The sequence below is a fragment of the Vulpes lagopus genome, chromosome 19 (assembly GCF_018345385.1).
Source record: "Vulpes lagopus strain Blue_001 chromosome 19, ASM1834538v1, whole genome shotgun sequence".
Taxonomy (NCBI): domain Eukaryota; kingdom Metazoa; phylum Chordata; class Mammalia; order Carnivora; family Canidae; genus Vulpes; species Vulpes lagopus.
In genome coordinates this window covers 31,768,261-31,790,362 of record NC_054842.1, presented here as the reverse complement: position 1 = coordinate 31,790,362, position 22,102 = coordinate 31,768,261, and positions in this window count along the sequence as shown.

Here is a 22,102-nt window from a genome sequence, read left to right as displayed (position 1 = left end):
GAATTATATATATATATATATGTATATATATAATTTATATATTATATAATTATAATATACATTATATTATAATATATATAAGTAATATGTTGTAAGACATATATGTGATGACACAAAAATACATGTATAATCCAACAAGGACACTTAGCAGAGGGAGAGAGGGAGGAGAAACTAACAGATGAAAGGTGTTCATGCATAATAAAAGAAGAAAAGTGAGTGGCAGATGGGCAAGCTGAGTACCAAGTGCCAGGCCAGTGAGGCTGCCCACGAGAAGTCTGCTCATCACACCTAGGAGACTCAGGAATCAGGCCACAGGCTCTGTGGAAAGGGTTGGAGCCGAAAGCAGTAGTTTCTGCCCCCCTCTCCAACTGGGCAGCAGGCTAGCTTATCTCTGTCATCCAGAAGAGACTGCAGAGCAGTTAAACCCAAGGTATGCTGGATGTGGGAGCAACAGGTACCACGGGGTGGGGAGGTGGACAACTCAGCGCTGAAAACCAGGTTGAGTAAGAGTCAACATGTGAAGGGTAAAACTACCAACCTCTTTTCCCCACACCACCAACCTTTGTCAGCCAGCCACCTGGTGACCCCTGCCCTACCCACAGAGACCAGGGGGTCCTACCATCCTCAGAAGAAACTGGGTGGATTCAGAGAAAAGATGAGAGAAACAGACCCCCTAAACCAACTCCTGGGTCTCCCAATCACCCTCCAGGGAAGCACAGCTCTACCTAAGCATAGAGTTTCCAGTTAGACCTCCTTAGCACTTCTCTTGAATTATGACCAGATAGGTAAGTATCACCCATCACTTGAGAAAACCACCAACACAAAAGACAAACCATAACAAAGAGACAGAATAAAAGCAGACAACAGGTAACACACAGAGTAAAAGAAAACGTCAATAAAAGCAGTATCTTCAAAGGAGTTGAGAAAATGCCCTCCATGAAAGTAGATCCGAATTGTATTTTTTTTAAGACGGGGGGGGGGGGGAACCCTTAGAAATTAAAAATTGGATTTTTTTTTAAATTTTTTATTTATGATAGTCACACAGAGAGAGAGAGAGAGAGAGAGGCAGAGACATAGGCAGAGGGAGAAGCAGGCTCCATGCACCAGGAGCCCGACGTGGGATTTGATCCCGGGTCTCCAGGATCGCGCCCTGGGCCAAAGGCAGGAGCCAAACCACTGCGCCACCCAGGGATCCCAAAAATTGGATTTTTTTAAATGAGATTCTAAAATAAAAATAGGCAAGACTTAATGGGAAGATCTAGTGGTGAGAAAAATCATCCAGAGAGAAGGATAAAAAGAGAGAAAGAGAGGAGAGAAAAGTTGCAAAAACGCAGAAGCTTCATCAGAAGGCCCTAGGCGTGGAAAGGAAGCCTAGTGGGAAGGGACAGGAGGAAATGATATGGAAAAAACATCGCAGGAAAGTGGCCCCTGGCCAAAGGACATCAGCTAAGTGCCCATTGAGTATCTAGAACAATAAAAGAGGAAAGACCCTTAGCAAGACAAGTAGGGGTGAGATTCCAGAATGCCTGGCTCTAAGCAAGGGGCCTGCAGGGCTGCAGTGGGGCAAACGACAGGGCATCTATAGATGGGTGGGAATCGGAGCAGGGAGGGCTGCGGGAAGAGCCGGACCGGGTCAGCCCAGGGCTGGGGAGACGCAGGAGTTCATTCCTCAGCCGCGTGAAGATTGAGATGCTTCTTCAGATGTTGTGTACACAGTTGAATACAAGAGTCTGGAACTTTAGGGGTTTTAGTGCAACCTTTTCTTTTCTTTTCTTTTCTTTTCTTTTCTTTTCTTTTCTTTTCTTTTCTTTTCTTTTCTTTCTTTCTTTCTTTTCTTTTCTTTCTTTTCTTTTTTATATGTGTAGGATCCACATCGCCCCCATGCATTACTCATGTAAGAACCTTCCATATGGGGCGGCCCCAATGACTTAGCAGTTTAGTGACACCTTCAGCCCAGGGTGTGATCCTGGGGGCCTGGGATTGAGTCCCATGTCAGGCTCCCTGAATGGAGCCTGCTTCTCCCTCTGCCTGTGTCTCTACCTCTCTCTCTCTGTTTCTAATAAATAAATAAAATCTTTAAAAAAAAAAAAGAACCTTCCATATACTTGTCTTTATGCCTATATATACACACATACACAAACAGATACACATATACATATACGCACATATCCATCCATATGTAGACAGACACACACAAGCATACCCATGTGTGTGACTACGTAGCAGCACGAGATTGCGCCTCTCAGACCTCTGTCTGTAGCGTTTGCGCGAGGCCAGGGTTCCCCAGCCAGCACTGAGCAGGGCAGGAACAGGAAGACAAGCCTGTTCCTAGGACACAGGACTCCAAGAAACTGAAGCTTGTGCTTGAGGACTCCCCATCCAAGTTGCAGAAACTTTCTCAGGATGGCACTGTGGTTCTCAGCCTGACTCCCTCTCAACCTCCTCTAGCAAACTCCTCATTGTTTACTCACAGGAGTTTTTCCCAATAAACCTTTTAGAAGCTGAATCCCATTCTGGTGACTGATTCTTGGAGGACCCAAACTAACAAACACAAATATATACACATATGTGTTTAAATCATTGTTTTACCTAAATCCTGTATATGTTTTTCTTCTGGCTTTTCTTACTCATCAATAGCTAATGAAAATTTACCACTGATATATCTCTGCTTCATTCTTTGTAATGGCTGTCTAATATTCCTCAAAATGGAAATATGCACCATAACTTATTTAGCCATGAGCGGACATTCACCTAGATTCCAAGTTTGGACACTGTGGACAGTGCTGCAATAATTATTACCTTGTAGAGGTATTTGAGGACAGATGGATTGGTGATCAAAATATACTCACCATAGATAATTTATACAAGTTATGATATATAAAATCATTAACTCGGGGATCCCTGGGTGGCTCAGCGGTTTGGCGCCTGCCTTTGGCCCAGGGTGTGATCCTGGAGTCCCCGGATGGAGTCCCGCATCGGGCTCCCTGCATGGAGCCTGCTTTTCCCTCTGCCTGTGTCTCTGCCTCTCTCTCTCTCTCTCTCTCTCTCTCTATGTCTATCATAAATAAATAAGTAAATAAATAAATAAATAAATAAATAAATAAATAAATATTTTTAAAAATAAAATAAAACTATTAACTTTATATAATAATTTTCATGATGTTGCCAGATTGATTTTTTTAAGGGCTATAAAAACGCACATTTCTATCACCAATGTATGTGAATATGTCTTTCCCTGCAGGCCCACTACAATAGATAGGTGTTACCAATCCTCTTCATTTTTTTTCAAGCTTACCTAACCATTTCACTAACTACTAGTGATTTCTCCTATCTTTTGGCTCTTTGGAACTACTCTCATGGCATAAATTGCCAGTATTTCTTTCGAGTCATTTATTTTTTTCCTTGTCAATTTGTGGAAGTTCTTTGCACCCTTTGTACTGATTTGTAGATAGTTTCTAATTCTCTTTGTCGTTGTGTTATCTTCTGCCACAAAAAGTTTTAAATTTTCATGTAGTTAAATACGCTCATCTTTTCTTTCATAGCATCTGGGTTTCTGGTGTTTGTCAGAGCTTTCCCCTTCCCCAGGTCTTCATGGTCCAAGAAGGTTGCTAGAGCTCTAGCCATCACCCGTGTCACAGGCAGCAGGATGGAGGAGACAAGAAGAGCACTCTACCGCCCTTTGAGAGAAACTTTCCAGAAATTTCCAAATGATGATTCCACTTACATGTCATTGGCCATGACTTAGCTACATAGCCATAGCTAGCTGCAAGGAAAATACTGTCAGGGCTATCTTTGGGAAATGCAATCTGCCACACTTAGAAAGAAGGGCATTCTTGTTTTGTGGCATTCAACAGACAAGCAGAGACCACACAATGCCAAAGCTGGGCTGGAGCCTGGGAACCCACTTCTTAGGAGAGAAAGGGTCCCTGTTTTGATCCTCACAAGCATGATGCTTGAAATGCTAGGCCTACTAAGTCACAGAGAGAGCATTTAGGAGGGTCTCAGTTCTGAGGTTTGTGTGACCATCATCCCTGAGTGGCCACAGCTTCCAGAGGTGGCACCTCTGCCTGGAACACTCTATTCTCAGTGCCTTCCCCAGGGGACTAGCAACAGGTCTGTGGCTGGGTGGGGAATAGCTAAGCCTACTGGCATGCAGGGCCAAGGGCTTCTGAACTCTGGGAAATACCACTTCCAGGCAGATGGGGGCTTTGGAGAAAGGCTTATGATTCATGCCAGTCAGCTGGGGGGGGGGGGGGGGAGAGCCCGCGGAGGGTGGGGGAGGTGGGCGGTCAGAAAGAAAAACATAACATTGGAAATACTTCCTCACTCCTTCACTCAGTCACCCAGAAGGCCACTTGTCATTTGCTGAGGGCCCAGACAGGGGCCAGTCACATCTACCCAGATATTTCTTCATCTACCCAGGTTTGTGGTTTTTTAGAGTTTTTATTTATTTATTCATGAGAGACACGAAGAGAGAGGCAGAGACATAGACAGAGGGAGAAGCAGGCTCCATCCCAGGACCCCAGGACCACGACCTGAGCCAAAGGCAGACGCTCAACCACAGAGCCACCCAGGCGTCCCTGAAATCATCAATTTTTCACTCAACAGTATATGCCATGAGCTTCTTGCCAATAAGCAAACCTCCATGACATGTTTTAATGCTTGTCTGATACTCTGTTGGTGCTTGTTCAATTCTGAACACGGGATCGGCGGCACCAATGCTTGCTTTCCCTCCGGCCCCAGCAGGCCTAGTGAAGAACTGTCACCGATCCTCTCTTTATTTAAAACGTTGCTATTTTGTTCACCATGGCCTGATTTTATTTGTTAACATATTATGCCTCTAGGCTCTGGAGTTTTTTGGCACCCATTATGTTCTGTACCTGGGGTAAGAACCTCACTCGGCTTCACCCTAGCACCAGTCCTTTGTCACATGATGAGCAGTCCATACTTTATATCACTAATTGTTGGGATCCTAAGATTGTTCCAGTTTTCCCAGTTTATTTGTCTTTATCTCCAGCACCCAGCACAGTTCCTGACACCTGGTAGGCACTCGATAACTATTTGTTGAGTGAATGAACGAATGAATTGGTGGAGGAAGGAAACACCACGATGATCATTCTTGTGGGGAGTGTCAAGAGAGGAGTGCAAGAGGTGCAAGCCCTGCTGAGAAGGGAAGCCCATGGGTCCACCACACAGAGCCCAGGAGAAGAGGTGGCCCATGCCACATGGGCGTGGGCAGCTCTCTGGTGGGCCAGGGAGTTCTCTCAGTTGTATGCACTGCACAGGCCCACCTGGAGCCCCGTTTGAAGGTCCCCACTATTTCCCAATGGAGCCATCACTACTCTGCCCTGGCCCTGGCCCAGACAGCTGGAACCAAAACACTGCCACGTCCCTACTATGGGACTAGCACATGTCCACGCAGAGGCACCCACACCCAGCCCCAAGAGCCTCCTTCACACAGGCTGACTCAGGAGCTCACTTGGACACTGGGCTGCAGGCCCACTGGCTGGGCCACTTCTCTTGGGGCACCAGGACTGTGCTCCAGTGTAGAGCTGCCTCTCCACAGCAACGGCAATAAGGGATTTTCCCAGCCCTAACTAATGCACGGAATTCTAAAATAACAAAGCCAGAATCCAAGAGAGGAAATTCTAAGAACATGAAATAAGTCAGAGGAGCAGAGGTGGCTATTTATTTTCCACGGTTGGCCTGGCCCTCTGCCTCCCTGCCCCCACCCCAAAGGCTGGGGAAGAGGTCCGGATTCAGATGTCAGCACCACAAAGCCAAAGGAAACCCATCTTCCTGTGTTTGCCAAGGAACAATGCTGCAGAGGCCATTCCAAGGCCTGCACTTTTCCTCTGTACAGAAGAATTTAGGTCCCAGGGCAATCCTGGGAGGGGGGCCCGATAAGGAATTTCTGCGAGTAAACATTCCTGTTCTATCACTCAGGGATGTTTGGGACGTACAGGCTACGATCCCCTGCAGCCTCGCATGTGCACGCAGATCCATACTGACCCATCCCAGGTGAAGATCTAGCAGTGGCTCCGGAGTCCTGGCCGCACCCTGCAGCCCAGCAACTGAAAGTCATATCTCATCCACCTCCTCAGTCTCTATCTCCTAGCTCTGCTTTCTGTCCTCCCCCCTTCGGCTCCTATCAGGCTTTATCACTCCTTCCCTGGACTGCTGCCCAAGTCCAGCCTTCCTGGCCCTGACCCTCCTTGCTTTGTTCATCCTATCCACAGCCAAGGGTCACCTTCCCACACTGCACCTCCAGGGGAGGCCCTTCTCTGCTCCCAGCCCTCCACACCTGCAGCACCAGTTTCCCCAGATATATTCTGGGGCCTTCATGACTGGCCACACTTGTCTTATCTTCTGCATGCTCCCCCTCCTCAACCAGGGAAGGACAAGAAGACAGGAAGTTCCCCTCACCAGACCTACTGTGTCCACCCCTTGGCCCAGCACCTCCTCAGAGATGAAGGGCCAGAGGACTACTGCCCTTTTCAGAGGCAGAAATGTTTGCCTTGAAGGGAAGAGAAGGAGTCAGGGAATCAAGCAAGTGTTGAAAGACCAGTCAATATTTACTGAGCACCTATGAGGTACTAAGCTTCATGTGGGATGCTGTAGGTGCCTTATCTCTCTGTCTCCAGGATACTCCAAGGCAGCACGTGGAGTCCCAATCCTCTTCACACTTCTCCTAGGCAAGCTACTGGGCCTCCTGCAGAATGGGCCTCATAAACCAACCAACATCGTGTACACTGAGGTGGACACTCTGAGCCTAGCTGTGACTCAGTTGACCACCTGGCAGGTACTTCCAGGGAGGGCAAGCCCAGAGTCAGCCTGGGAGCCACTCTGTTCCCTTGTCCTCCACACACAAGCCTCTTTACCCTCTTTAGAGCTAACGCCTATTGGCCTTTCAGGTGCTTTTGCAGCTTCCCCTGGGAAGGCCTCCTGAGCCTTCACCCCAGTCTGTGTTATTCCTGTGTTCTCCTGGGCTTCCTTGCCCCCTCTGGGTGTTTCAGCAGCTGTCTCCAAGATCAGAATGTCAGCTCCTCAAAGTCAGGGGATGCCTTATTCACCTGTGTGTCCCCAGAATTTAGCTAGTGCAGAGACTCCCTAAATATTTTTTGAATGAATGAAATCCTCACTCTTGCATATTCAGTCACTTCCAGACTGGATCATCTGCTTTTCCTTCCTCTGCCCAGGTCTTGCCATCCGCAGTGTGCCCTAAACACACCTGAGTCTCAATTCTGGGCCCCTTAAGGCTGGCGGTAGAGAGGGTCGGGGACTCCTTTTCTAAACCACACGTGCCCCCCCAGCGCCCCTGCCCAGGGCCTCCGCCGGGACGGGCTGCCGGTTCTGTGCGGTGGCAGAGGGGGGGCCTTTCTCCCCGGGAGCCGCTGCCTGGCGTTCTCCGACGGGAGGGGACCGGACTTGTGCGTTCAGGGCGCGTAGCGAACACGCTGTTCACATTCCAGCGCCCGCCGGAATGCGGACAGGGGACGAGCCAAAGGCCGCATTCCTCGGCCGCTACGGGAGCGCGGCCAGGACCCCGCCCGGGCCCCGACCCGGCTCCGCCCAGGCCCCGCCCAGCCCGCCCAGGCCCCGCCCCCGGCACAGACCCCGCCCCGGCTCAACCTCGGCCCCGCCCCAGACCACGCCCACCCGGTCCGGCCCCGCCCCGACCCCACCTCGGCCTCGCCCCAGGCCACGCCCACCCCGGTCCGGCCCCGCCCCGCCCCACCTAGGCCACGCCCCAGGCCCCGCCCACACCGGTCCGGCCCCGCCCACCCAGTCCGGCCCCGCCCCGCCCGCCGGCACGCGGGGCCCCTGCGGGTGCGGACGCCCCCTGACGGCGGGGCAGCGGGAGGCGAGCCGGCGCCCCGACCCCCCGCAGTTCCGGGCGGCTGCTCCCGCGCCCCGCGCTTCCTCCCCGGCTCTGGGGCGGGCGGCACGCGGCCGGCCCTAGTGGGTCTGACAATGCCCTCCTTCCTCTCCCCCGGGAAGCTCCCACCTTCCGGGCACTATATTAGGACTCCAGCGCGCCATTTGTTACTTCCATTTCAGCAACCCCGCTACTCCGCTATTGTTTGGGGGTTTTGTTACTTGTTGCCAGTCAAATCAGGTGAAAAACAGCGGCTCCCCAGGGCCCTAACCGCAAAATCCCAACTCCGAGACTGCTTCCTCTCCTGGCTTCCCATCCTATACCCAAGTTGCTGGCCTTGACCTTCTCCAGTGCTCTGGCACCTCTGTAGGAACCGAACCCCACCCCACCCCACCCCCACCCCACCCCACCCCACCCCCACCCCCACCCCCACCCTATGCACGTCATGTCCTACCCACAGACAGCTTGGGGCCAGGGACCTAGATGAAGGAGCTGCAGGACTCATCCTGGGCCTGTTACCCTGGGCCCACACAGTGGCTTTTCCCGCAGCTCTGAGGAGGGCTTAGGGGAAGGAAGGTCAACCCATCTCTTAGACCCCGTGACACTGGCTCTAGGTGGACACTGAAAAAATGGGCCAAGCAAATCTAGAGGTCTGCATATCAGCACCCACTGGAGAAAAGCAGCAGCAGCAGCATTGTCCCTTAGCGAGGGACATCACCGCTACTGATGCCAGGTGAAGCCCAAGAAAATTGAAAGCCCCGCTGGGGTGATGGTTTCCACCATGGTGTAGAAAACCACTCGCATCACAGCATTCAAACAATTGCACCAACGCTAAACATCACTGATATAGTAACTAAGAAGTGTTTTTACCCAGACCAGGACCAAGCTATTCTGTTTAAGGCTCTTCCCCCTTCCAGGAACTCGAAGGAGAGGAGGGTATACTGTTTACTTACTTCTGCATGAGGGGACAGGCAGGTCCCCAGGTACCTGCAGTAAGCAGGAATGTTGGACAGTGCTGGGAAGACAGGGGCTTTCCCCCGTTTTCTGTTTGTTGACGTAGATCTTTCCTAGTGGGAAAGAAGCTGCAGCCTGACACAGTTTGCCTATAGAAAATTTGCATGTTTATCATCCCACCACCACCAGTTAGGGACTTCACCCTGTGGTTAAAGTGACACCTGGGAAGCCAGCAATGAAGCAAGGCATGCCTGGAACTTGCATTGCTCACCATCAGGGAGGGTTGTGAACGTTGCCAGGAAAGGTGGGAAAGCAGAAACTGAACTCTCATTTGTCTGAGCTGCGGGAAAGGGTGGAAAGTCAGGAGAGCTAGACTGGTGGCAGGCTTGAGAGCTGGCTAACCTTGCTTGGTTGGTTTCTCAGACTCTAAGAGGAGGAAAACACAGCGGTCCCTTTCTACCTGGCAGGGCTAGCATTCCTCCTACTGGCAACAGCTGGAGACAGGCCCACAGTGACAAGGCGGCAAGCAGTGACGGTTTGAGCTTGTAGCCCTGGCTGTAGGTATGCCTCTTCCCCACGACACAGACAATGGACATTCTAGACATTTCACACCACTGTAGCAGTTCATCAAGTGGCAGTGCCAGGGCTCTGTCTCAGTGGGGTCTGGGGGTGCTGGAGGTGATAACGACTCAAGTTAGCTGAAGAGAAGCCCCTATGATGAGCATATTCATTTTACAGACACTTGCTGAACTAGGCCTTACCATCCCCAAGACATTGCCCATTAGCGGAGGCAGACACCCAACCTGGCCTCCATAATGCAGCATGATAAGCAAAAAGATAGAGGCAGGCCCAGGGCGCTGTGGGAGGACTGAGAAGGGGTGCCCAGCCAGGCTGGGGCAGAGTGTGGGCACGATGGGTCTTCTAGAAGGGAATGTTCTGTGGTGAAGTCCTGAAAGAGCTGGGACTGGCCAGAGGATGTGGGGGGCAGGAGGAAGGCTCTGCTGGAAGAAGGAACTCTATTGCCTATACTCGGGAGTCATCTTTAGTATTCTGAAGCCAACATGCCACTGTGCTGATTTTTCACTAAAAAGTCTCCATGGATTGTGCTAGGCATGTGGTTAGATTGGCTAGCCTTCAAACCTTGAGTTCTGAGATCACTTGGTAACAATGAGTGGAATTATAATCTCCACTGGGCTCAAGCAGGGAACTGGTCTCAGCGATGAATTTGCTTCAGAAATTTACCCCCTTGCCGTGGAGCTACTGCAAGCCAGGGCCCTCCTCACTGATGTGTCGACTGTCATCTCCTTCCCCACAACCTATGTGTCCAGCATGTGTGGCAAACCTGGGTAGGGAGGGCCAGCTCCCATCTGCTGTAAATGCTCTGGGACACTTAGTTAAATGGCTGATCCCTCTCTGAGTCCCACACCATTTTTGTGCTTAAAATCAATAGAAGGCTACCAGGCCCTACCTGTTCCCATATTAAGGAAAATGAGTTGAAGTAAACTCTTTGAAAATCTATAGTTTCCCAGGGATGCCTGGGTGGCTTGGCGGTTCAGCATCTGCCTTCCACTCAGGACATGATCCTGAGGTCCTGGGATCGAGTCCCACATCAGGCTCCCTGCATGGAGCCTGCTTCTCCCTCTGTCTATGTCTCTGCCCCTCTCTGTGTGTCTCTCATGAATAAATAAATAAAATCTTTAAAAAAAAAAAAAAGAAAGAAAAACTATAGTTTCCCAAAGTATCATTATATAAAGTAATAGTTCTTAAATGTGAGTGTGCTTCAAAATCACGAGTCAATGGGGGCTGGGGGTGGGAGGGAAGGGTTTGCTTAAAATGTATTTTCTTTGGCTCATTTACACATTCTGAGTCAGGAGGTCTCAGGTAGGGCCCAGGAATCTGCATGTTTAAAAACTGTCCTAAGGAATCTTGACGCCATTGGTCTTTGGATTGCACTTTGACAAGAACAGATACAGAGGACCTAACATCTGTTCTCAGTAAGTCCACTTAGAATGAACTCTCCCTCTGTCAAGGTTTGGACAAATCCCATGAGATTTTTTTTTAAAAATCTGCCCCTGAAAGGAAGCATGCAGGGAGTGGGACTGAGAGGGACACCCTTCCATCGTGCAGGATGGGGACATGTGCAGTAAACCACGGTGGATCCTTGGCAGTCCCACAAACTAGACATACTCCAGTGAGCAGGGAAGAAGGCCACATAACAAAGGGCTACCACCTCCCCCTCTCCTCCTCTTCTTCCTCTCCTGTTACAGGATTTGGACACACGTGAGGCAGACCAAGAGCAAATAAAAACCACTCGATTTAAAATGCCTCCACTGGAATCTGAACCAAATCTCAAAGGGTCATAGTTCCAATGTCTGGCACCTGAGCAGTGTCAGCACTAATGTTCACCAAACCCAGTGCTCAGGCCCTTATCTAAGAATTACCAGGACAGGAATGCTGACCTGTAGATGACCATACACACCAGCGATCGCCAAGCTCTTCTGATCTGCACCACAGCCTCCAAACACGTTTTTGCTTGCCCCCCCAAATATCATATAGTTGCCCTCCTATCACTAGCTGCTATTGATATAAAGCAGTTCTTTTTGATATTACAGCAAGACTCATCCTAAATGATAATAGATATAATTTCAAATAGTTTTGACAGGTCTGAAGTTCGGAGACTTCGCCATGTCAGATCTGTTCCAATTGTCATTGTTTATATGTCACCGTGCAGCTAAGAGCTCACACAAGGAGAGGAAGTGACAGCTCCACCATTGATCTGTCTCTGGCTCCCTCATCCAGGTACTGTCAGTATTCACTTTGAACCTTGGTTTCTTCAGAGGAATCCATAAAAGCTACTTGTCTGTGCCAAAAGGGATTACTTTAGTTAGTAATATACTCCATAAGTCCAGTCTGACAGGAACACATAAACCAGGCTGGGTCCTGGACAGTGCCCCACTCTTTATTCAGAGCATCACACATACTTTTCTGATACAGGGCTACTGGACATACAACTCCATGAAGGAGCCAGCACCACCCTGGATGTTAAATATTAGTGAAACAGTATTCTTATTTTCAGATTAAAAATATAAATACATTCATTAAAGTTCTGGTATTTTCCTCCAGCGCCTCCAACATCATCCTGCGTCCCCCAAACTGGAGATCACTGACCTAACTGGATCCTGTCCGCGCCCCCCCCACCCCGCCCGGGGACCACCCTGAAAGCCAACCTTCCTCTCTCAGGAAGAGGACCCAGAAGTTAGCCAAGCCCTTGAAAACCAGGCAGGCAGCCCCCCTACAACTGGAAGAAATTCTGGCAGGACAGAACAATCACATGTTCCAATTTAGGCTTCTACTTTGCATCTGTAGTTGACAACCTCCTCATGATCCTTTTTGTTGGATTGAGGTTTTGGCAGCTAAAGATTGTGCTGAGGACCTTGGTAAGGTGAGGTGGGCCCACAGAGTTTGGGGGGACTCCCTTAGGCTCTGTGGTCCAAGCTTCGACTGCTTTCTTGAGGTCTGTGGGGGACAGCAGTTGGGTTCCTGGCACCAGCGTGGGGGAACAGCAGCCCCTGGTGGCTAGGACGCGCCATGCCTCAGAACCGCAGCATCCCTCCTACTTGAGGACTTGCCAACCCTCACCGGGATGGTCAAGCATCGTGCTTATTTGCACAGACATGGGTAGAAAAGACCTGGGTTTCTAGCTGGGCTTATCTCTGTGATCCCAGGCAAATTAATTTCTCTGAGTCTTAGTGTTCTCAGCATTAAAATGGGATAAGCAGACCTACTTCTTAGAGCTATCACTAGGGGTCAATGAGATGGTGAATAAAAACTAGTCCACAGTGCCCAGTGCGCAGGAAGGGATTATGCTATGACAGTGGTCATGATGATGGATGCTGATGCCTCTAGACGTCTAAAAGCACCCAGAAGATGTCTCTAGGCACACCTGTGGAGGGAGAGTGGGAGATCCTAAGCAGAAACTCGTGTGTTTCTGTGCTAATAGATAGATATAGATGAGCAGTGAACATGTCCAAGATAGGTGTGGGAAGCGTGAGCCTGGGTGTGTGTGTGCGCAGGTGTGTAGGTGGGTACACAAGCATGCTCACGGTGGAAAGGCAGAGAGCTGCTGGGAGATGCTGAGTGCATATCTCAGATGGGAGCAGTGATGACAAAGGGGAAGCTAGTGTCACTTATACCTGCAATCACACTGCAGAATTAAACTCTGAGAGAGGATAAGAGTTTATTAACTCAAACAACAACTACCTATTGATCATCTACTATGTGCTGGGCAGTTAAAAAAGTTGAACAGACACCCATCACATGACACTTAGAAATAGGGACCAGTGCTAGTTCTTACCCAGTGGGGACAGTGGGGGGCCAGTCTAGACTGGTGGTCTGGGGACTAATCATTGTATTCCCTGCAGTCACCAGGACAGAATACTTGGAAGTACACAAAGCCAGGTCCTGGCAGAGTAAAGGATTCTTTTGCTCAAGTGGCCTGCCAGAGGTATGTCACCATTCAGCTCTTTGGAATGTGCTTGGGCCAGTATAGTCCAGAATAAGCCAGAAAAAATGTATGAGGTGCTCTCTCTCCACCCCTGCTCCATCACTACAACGCTTTCCAACTGAAATTCAGTTCTATGAAAAACTAGTAACCTCTGAGTTGTTCTCCAGCTTTCTCCTCACCACCTTCAGAAGGGACTGTGGGCCACAACTAGATTCACTAATGGAGAAGGAGAGAGCTGCTGGTGGCCTAGAGAGGTACACAGGATCTGCCAACCCCTGGTAGGGCCCCTGTGGGACTCTCAGCCATTCTACAGTCTGGAAGAATTTACATGTTTGTCCAGATGAGCTGAAAGATCAAAAGGCATGGACCATTTGTTCCTGAGCTCTGCATCCTGCCCCTAAATTACCTCTGATTTATGGATATTCATCTTTGCAGTCTTGAGGGACACACTGAGTTTATAGTATTCACTCCTTAAAGTGATTCTTAAACATCTACTATGGCTGGGCAGGATTAACAAAATTAGGGGTAGAGAAGGATGGGTGCTGAGGTCAGGGAAGTCTCCTGACCAGGCTGAAGCTCCCCCTTTTCTTGACTTGGGCTTTTTCTTCTCTCCCACCCCTCTTACCCTATTTACCCTGCCTGTGGCATTGAGGGCCTGGCTTTGCCCCACTTTTGCCTTCGCCAAGCATGGACCATCATATACTCTCTCTGCTCCCAGCATCACCATTGAAGAACAATGCAAAATTGTTGGTGCTTCAACGTTTCTTTTCTAGCTAGTTTGAAAACACTGCCGCAGAATTAAATCTCTCCTGCAAAAGTCCAGGACAGCAGTTCAGCTTGGAGATGGGCTGGAGTGGGGGACAGGATGGGAACCAGGCACCATTGAAAATGTTTCTGTAGAGACATTCTGAGGTCAGATAACAGAGTCCTAAAAGTCCAAGTCCGGGTTTGCTATGGATCTGTTTTTCCCTTCCCAGGCCCCCAGCCTTTTCCTGCTCTCTTCTCTCCCTGACACTTTGGTCCTGTCTTTCTTGGCTCTGTCCTCAAACCTCAAGAAGGAGAGAAACAAAGGAGTCAATCCATGGAAAAGGGCTCTTCCAAATTCAAGTTTTTTGTCATTCCTTTTAGAGGGTTTAGAAGGCTTTAGGTAAAGGTACATATAAAACTAAGCCAAATCCTTTTTTTTTTTTTAAGATTTTATTTATTCAGGGGAGACAAAAAGAGAGGCAGAGACATAGGCAGAGGGAGAAGCTGGCTCCCTGTGCAGAGCCTGATGTGGGACTCGATCCCAGGACCCCGGGATCACGACCTGAGTTAAAGGCATACTCTCAACCGCTAGCCCACCCAGGTGTCTTTAAGCCAAATCTTTTTTAAGGTAGTTATTAACCCCAGGGGAAAAAAACATATAACTATAGTTTACTATAGTGAACTCTTTGGCTCAGCCATAAACTATACTCATATGTTATCCCCCAACAGTAACTAATAATGTAACAAAAAGTTTGGTCATAGCAATCACAGCAGGGTGGAGAGAATGGCAGTGGGGAGAAGGAGGTGGTGTTAGTGCTAATCATTCACCTTCTGTAATACGAAGTCAAAAGATAATGTCCAGAGTTGAGAAATACAGAAGTGTATACAAGAAAAAAAAATAGCTAAAAAGTTTCAGAAAGGGTATTAGGACTAAGAAATTGCAGAACAGTGCTATCTATCAACCATAAACCCCTATTTTATTTATAAAATAACCTACATGCACTACTTCGATTTTTGAAAAGTATAATAAGGAAAAATTTGTAAACACAAGCTGAATGTGGAAAGATAATGTTGAAAAACATTTCCTTTAAAACAGAGTAAAAAGCCAGCAGATGGAACATATGAGATAGAAATAAAACGACACAAGAACAAATCTAGATGCCTGGATGCAGGGGAAAGAGAAGAGAGCTGAAGGAAACAGTGGAGGAAGTAGCCAAAGGACGTTCTCCTGACACAAAGTAAAACGCAAATCATCCAAGCAAGGTTCCAGAGAGGCCAGGAACATGAATGGGGAGTTAAGAAAAAGAAATTCAGATGGCCCATAAACACAGGAAACAATACTAAGCCAGAGATTCAGCTAAAGAAATACAAAACAAAACACCAAAGTTTTCACCCATCACAAGTGGCAATACTTAGCTCAATAATATTTAGTATTACTAAGTGAATGGAGACACTCCAATGCTATTGAGAATGCCAACATTTTGTGGAGCAAACTGGCAAAACATGATCAAAATCTTAAATGTCCTTATTTGGGGTACCTGGGTGGCTCAGTAGGTTAAGTGTCTGGCTGTTGATTTCAGCTCAGGTCACAGTCTCAGGGTCCTTGGATAAGGCTCCATGCTCAGTGGGAAGTCTGCTTGTCCCTCTCCCTCTGCCCCTTCCCCCGCCCCCGCTCTCTCTCTTTTGCTCTCAAGTAAATAAATAAAATATTTAAAAATAAATAAATAAAATGTCTTCGCTCACTATTCCAGCAATGTCACGAAAAGGAATTTCTTCCTTGCATATACTCATTATGTTTTTAAAGATTTTATTAATTTATTCATAGACACACAGAGAGAGGCAGAGACACAGGGAGAGGGAGAAGCAGGCTCCATGCAGGGAGCCCGACGTGGGACTCGATCCCAGGTCTCCAGGATCACACCCCAGGCTGAAGGTGCCAAACCACTGGGCCACCGCGGCTGCCCGCATATACTCATTAAAGCACGTCAAGACATCAATAATTGTTCAAAGGTGTTTCCTGCAGTATTGTTTATGGCAATGTAAAACTTGAGATGATCTAAATGTCAATCAACAAGGTATTGATTAGGGCAGCCCAGGTGGCTCAGAGGTTTAGCGCCACCTTCAGCCCAGGGTGTGATCCTGGAGACCCGGGATCGAGTCGCACGTCGGGCTTCCCGCCGGGAGCCTGCTTCTCCCTCTGCCTGTGTCTCTGCCTCTCTGTTTCTGTCATGAATAAGTAAATAAAATCTTAAAAAGAAAACAAAACAAAAAAACAAGGTGTTGATTAGATCCACAATGGCACAGCCACAAGTGGAATGAGGGAAAACTGTTCCCTACGTTAAGTGAAACAGAACTGTTTCACTCTTTGCATTATATTATATTATTTTATGCTTTACAAAATGTTAACTGGAGTTATCTGGGCGCTGGTATTATTGTCATTTTTGTTTTCCTTATAATACATTTTGGCATTAAACCAAATAAATGTTTTATTTTGGTTTTGTGTTGTTTTAAGGGACCCAGAAAGGGCCAATGAGAATACTAAAGAAATATCACATTTAAATGCACTTGGATAAAATTTCAGAACTGGAAGCATAAAAAGAAAAAAATCATATAAACTTCCAGAAAGAGAAAACAACTTACATATGAAGAAATGAGATTCAGCCCAACATCAGATTTTATAGGAAAATTAATTTGGTTTTTTTTTTAAGATTTTATGTATTCATTCATGAAAGAGAGAGAGAGAGAGAGAGAGAGGCAGAGACACAGGCAGAGTGAGAAATAGGCTCCATGCCGGGAGCCTGATGTGGGACTCGATCCCGGGACTCCAGGATCATGCCCTGGGCTGAAGGCAGGTGCTAAACCACTGAGCCACCCGAGCTGATGCCAGGAACATTCTCCTTTGACCTACAAACGTTTAGTAATCTAAGGCTGTTTTGTTTTTTTCTTAAGAGTTCCAGTCAACACTGCTTGATTCTGCAGCAAACAATATTTACAAATTTGTAACTTTGTAATTATACGTTACAATAATGTGATTTATATGGGGTTTAATATCTTAGATTCAATCTGTAGACAAAACATGCAAGGAAATGAACAGAACAGAATGTAAATATTATAAACCTCGACAAAGTAAAGGGGAAAATCATGTTGAAAGCCAGGAAACTAAATTCTCTAAATTCCTTTAGCTGCAATTAGTATAGCAAAAGCCAGGACTGGCTGATTAGAGTTTAGGGTTCCACTAAGTTAAAAAGAGCCCAGGCCAGATGTAAAGGAAGTGACTCCACTGATGTATTGGAGCTGTCTCTAACTGCTCCCTAGAGCTGACTGTCTTCCTCTCCTTCCAACTCCTCATTGGCATCGTGTCGTTAGCTTGAAATTAGCCACAGTGGGAATATTTACACCACAGGTATGGTCACACCTATACACGAGGGCTTTTGTCCTGCCAGAGAGCCCATTGTTAAACACTTACTGGCACACCAGTTGGAAAGCGTGAGCCTCTAGCCTGAAGGATAGTAAGAGGAAAAAGAAAAGGAAGAAGTTGAAACTCTCAGGGTTACATGAGCTGTGGAGGAACCAGTGGGATTCTTAGACAGCGAAATCTTCCAAGGCCAAAGGTAACTACTATCTTGAAACTATTCAACTCTGTTAATATAGCCCCAAAGCAGCTATAGACAATATCTATGTGAGTAAGTGTGGCTGTGTTCTAATAAAACTTTTTTTTTTTTTTGAGAAAGAGAGCATGTGAGAGCAAACACAAGTGAGGGCAGAGGAGGTGCAGAGAGAGAGGGAGAGAAAGAAACTTAAGCAGACTCCCTGCCCAGTGCAGAGCCCCATGCAGAACTCCATCTCACAACCCTGAGATCATTACCTGAGCTGAAATCAAGAGTCAGATGCATAACTAACTGAGCCACCTAGATGCCCCTAAAATTTCTATTTATAAGACAGGTAGCTAGCCTGTGGGCCGTATAGTTTGACAACCTGTCATCTAAGACAAATCCCCACAGAAGGGTATTTCAGTTATGGCACAGAAAATGTCTCAGAGCCACCACTGGAGTTAACTGGATAGTTGGATATTTGAGCCGAGGTCCCTTTTCTGGCTCCTCATGGCCTCCAAGTGGCTTGCAAAGGAACCAGAAGTTCCTATGTCCCAGGTAAAGAGACACAAAGGTGCTGTAACAGATAATATTAAGTTTGGCTTTATAATAGCTTAAAAATGCACAGTTTAATCATGGCTTAGAACACACACACACACACACACACATGCAGATCACGCAGATTTTTTCTCTCATGTAAAAGTCTGGAGGATGGCTCTCCAGAGCTTGAAGTGTGAGGGACCCAGATCCGTCCTATCTTTTCCCTTTGCTATTCCTAGATGTGGCCCTCATCCACATGATCTGAGGTGGCTGCTGAAGCTCAACCATTCTGTCCACCACACCCTGCAGGCAGGAAGCAGAAGTGGGCAGCCCTCTCCACAGCCAGTTTCACAGACGTATGACCTGTGCAATTGCTTTAGCACCTCACTCAGAAGAGTTCACACTTAATTTAGTGGACTGACACCATCTTGAAATTCTGAATAATGTTATCTTTGAAGTTGTGTTTTGTAAATGAAATCCAATGGAACAATGGAGCATGTACGTGAGCAGTGGAGATGCATGCAATTTGTGTGTCATCACTCCTTGCAGACCTCATTCTAGTACAACATAGGTCATGCCTGCTATGCAGCTTCCATAAAATGGTTATTATGTGCTCAGATCCACATAATCAGAAGGACCTTCATGCAAGCATTAATCTAATTCTTTGCTATTCCTGCTTTGAATTTTTAATTGATTTTATCTTTGAATTCATGTTTTGTAAGTGAAGTCCAGAAGGACAAGGGAGGATGGGCAATATGCGTGCCTCCAGTTTCTTGCCACTCATTTGCACGTGCATGTAGTGTTTGCAATGTATTGGGAGCTCAGATTTCCAGTGGACGCACAACGTGTGGGATTTTAGCAAGATTCCAAGTAAGGACAAGGTAAGCATGTTATGTCTATGTCTGAGTAAGCAGGAGCTGACAGCTCCAAGAGGACATGCTTTTCATTGGAACTAGAACTTGTCTGAACTACAGAAAGAAGGCAGTGGCATTCTTTTTTTTTTTAAAGACTTTATTTATTCATGAAAGACACACACACACACACACACACATACACATACACACACAGAGGCAGAGACACAGGCAGAGGGAGAAGCAGGCTCTGCACAGGGAGCCTGATGTGGGACTCGAACCCAGGACTCCAGGATCACACCCTGGGCAGAAGGCTAAACCGCTGAGCCACCCAGGGATCCCCAGAAAGCAGTGGCATTCTAAGAAACACAAATGATCAAGGACCTATTATATCTTTACTTATTTGTGTTACTTCCCTGTATTAGTCAATCACTCACTTTGAAAATTATGACAGGGGATCCCTGGGTGGCGCAGCGGTTTGGCGCCTGCCTTTGGCCCAGGGCGCGATCCTGGAGACCCGGGATCGAATCCCACGTCAGGCTCCCGGTGCATGGAGCCTGCTTCTCTGCCTATGTCTCTGCCTCTCTCTCTCTCTCTCTCTCTCTGTATGACTATCATAAAAAAAAAAAAGAAAATTATGACAGATAAAAGATAGGGCAATCCATAATTCCTTCTACATTCAGCTCCTTTTACTAATCAGTAAGTTAAAAGTAGAGCATGTTGGTACAATGTGAGCACATCAAGAGGTAAAATTAATGTGCCGTGGTTGTTTTTTTTTTTTTTTAAGATTTTATTTATTTATTCATGAGAGGCACAGAGAGAGAGAGAGGCAGAGACACAGGCAGAGGGAGAAGCAGGCTCCATGTAGGGAGCCTGATATGAGACTTGATCATGGAACTCCAGGATCACACCCTGAGCCGAAGGCAGATGCTCAACTACTGAGCCACCCAGGCATCAATAATGTGCTGGTTTTATGGAATGTTTCCACTGTTGGATATGAATAAAATACAAATACATGTACAATCTATAAAATATAAATTGTATAATTCCTGTGATTTTGCTTCCATAGGAGTTTAATGCTTTTAAATTTTGTATTTAAGACTGGCATTGCACAATATAAAGATGAGTGGTAAAGGTCATAGTCATAGTATAAAATTTTAATTTTGCTTTACTTAAAATAACAGTAAATAGCAAATAAAAAGCACTATGACAAGTAAAGAGAGAGACCTCAAGAGGAAAAGGAAAACTTTAATGTTTTAGTACTTTTAAAGTACTAAAGCACCTTAGCACTTCACTAAACTTTACTAAAGTACTAAACATGGTAGTTGTTTTTTCCTGCTTTCTGAACAAGGGGATCCTGCACTTTTATTTTATTCTGCATAATTCTGCAAATTATGTAGATGGCCCTGGCAGCACATTGTCCCAGGGTGCCCTACGGGACCAGTCTCATCTCTCACATTAACTAACAGGAGCCGATGACCCTCTCCTCACAGAAAACAGCAGAGGTCCAGAGGATCCCAGTGTTCTGAGGGTCCCCACTTCAGTGGATATGGTTAAGGGTCTTTATTTACCCAGATACCCAGATGACATCTTGAGGAGAAGAAGGGAAAGGGACAGAGCTGAGTGAGTTTTCCAAGAGTCTATGGAAACCAACCACATGAGGGAGTTCAACTCCAAGTAGATTGAATGCTCAGATTGAAAAAAGACTGTTGAGTGGGAAGAGAGAGTCAATTGTTGAAAGGCAAGCCCAGGCTTCCCCACTATACAATAGGGCGGGCCTGCTGGGGAGTTCCCAAGTTTCTTTGCAGGTCTGATGGAGTGTGTGCACTTGCAAGCCTGCTACCCTCTGGATCCCATGCACTTCTGTCTGAAATAGGCTCCTTCCTGCTTCCCCTGCTTTCTTTCCATCCTCTAGTCCTGGGGCCCTTGTTTACAGGCTATCCTCTCACCTCTCTGCCCTCAGCTCAGGTGTCTCCTCCTGCAGGAAGCCTTCTCAGACACTTGCCCTTACTCTCTCCTCTTCCAGCACTTACTGCAACCTCCACATGCCTAGTTTCAGAGGAGCAGTTTGAGAGACAGCAGGCACCGGCCCACAGGCCCAGTGTGGAGGCTGCTTGCTGTTCACTTACCCTCTTTGAGCCTGTTTCTCCATATGGAAAGTAGTGGTTACAATACTAGACCCACTGATCTTCCAGGATTTTTTAAATTTAGTTTTTGAAAAAGTACTACACATGCATGCAGTACACAGTCTAAATAAGCGCATAAAATGAAAAGTCCCTCTCCTTCCCTATTCTTTCCTCCAGACTCCCAGTTGTCTTCTCTGAAGACGATCCCTGTCACCAGTTTCATTAGCTTCCCTCCATACATACTCCATGTGCATTAGAGCAAATACATGATCCATCATCATTTATGTAGCATTCTGGGGGTGAATGAGTAACCCGACTCTAAGGAAGAGTCAGATAAACCCAAAATATTGTTTTTTAAGAAGTGGTGGTTACAAAGCATCAATATCACAAAACGCAAAGAAAGGCTGTAAATGTGTTCCAGGATTAAGAAGGCTGATAGATTACATAGAAGCATTATATTCATGTTAAAGTTATCAAAATTGGTATAAGTGTACTGTGGATATGTAAGAAAATTCCTTATTAGAAAACACATACTGCCATATTTAGGGGTAAAGGGCCATTATGTATATAACTTACTCTCATATAATTCAGGGAAAAACATGTGTCTGTGTTTATGTGTGTATGTGTGTATAGGTGGGTATGTTTGTATATGAGAAGGGGACAGAGGGCATGAATGATAAAGCAAATGGCAAATGGGGTAAAATGTTAATAATAGGTGAATCTAGGTAGAGTATTGATGAATATTGCTTGTTTTATTTTTATTTTTGTAATGTATGTCTAAGTTTGAGATTATCTTCCCTAGAAAGTTGACGTTTGTATTTGCAGGTTCCATATTTGCCAATACATCTACTTGCTAAACTTTAACCCTGACAGCGATATTCAAGCATGTCCACAGTCATCTGCAAATTTGT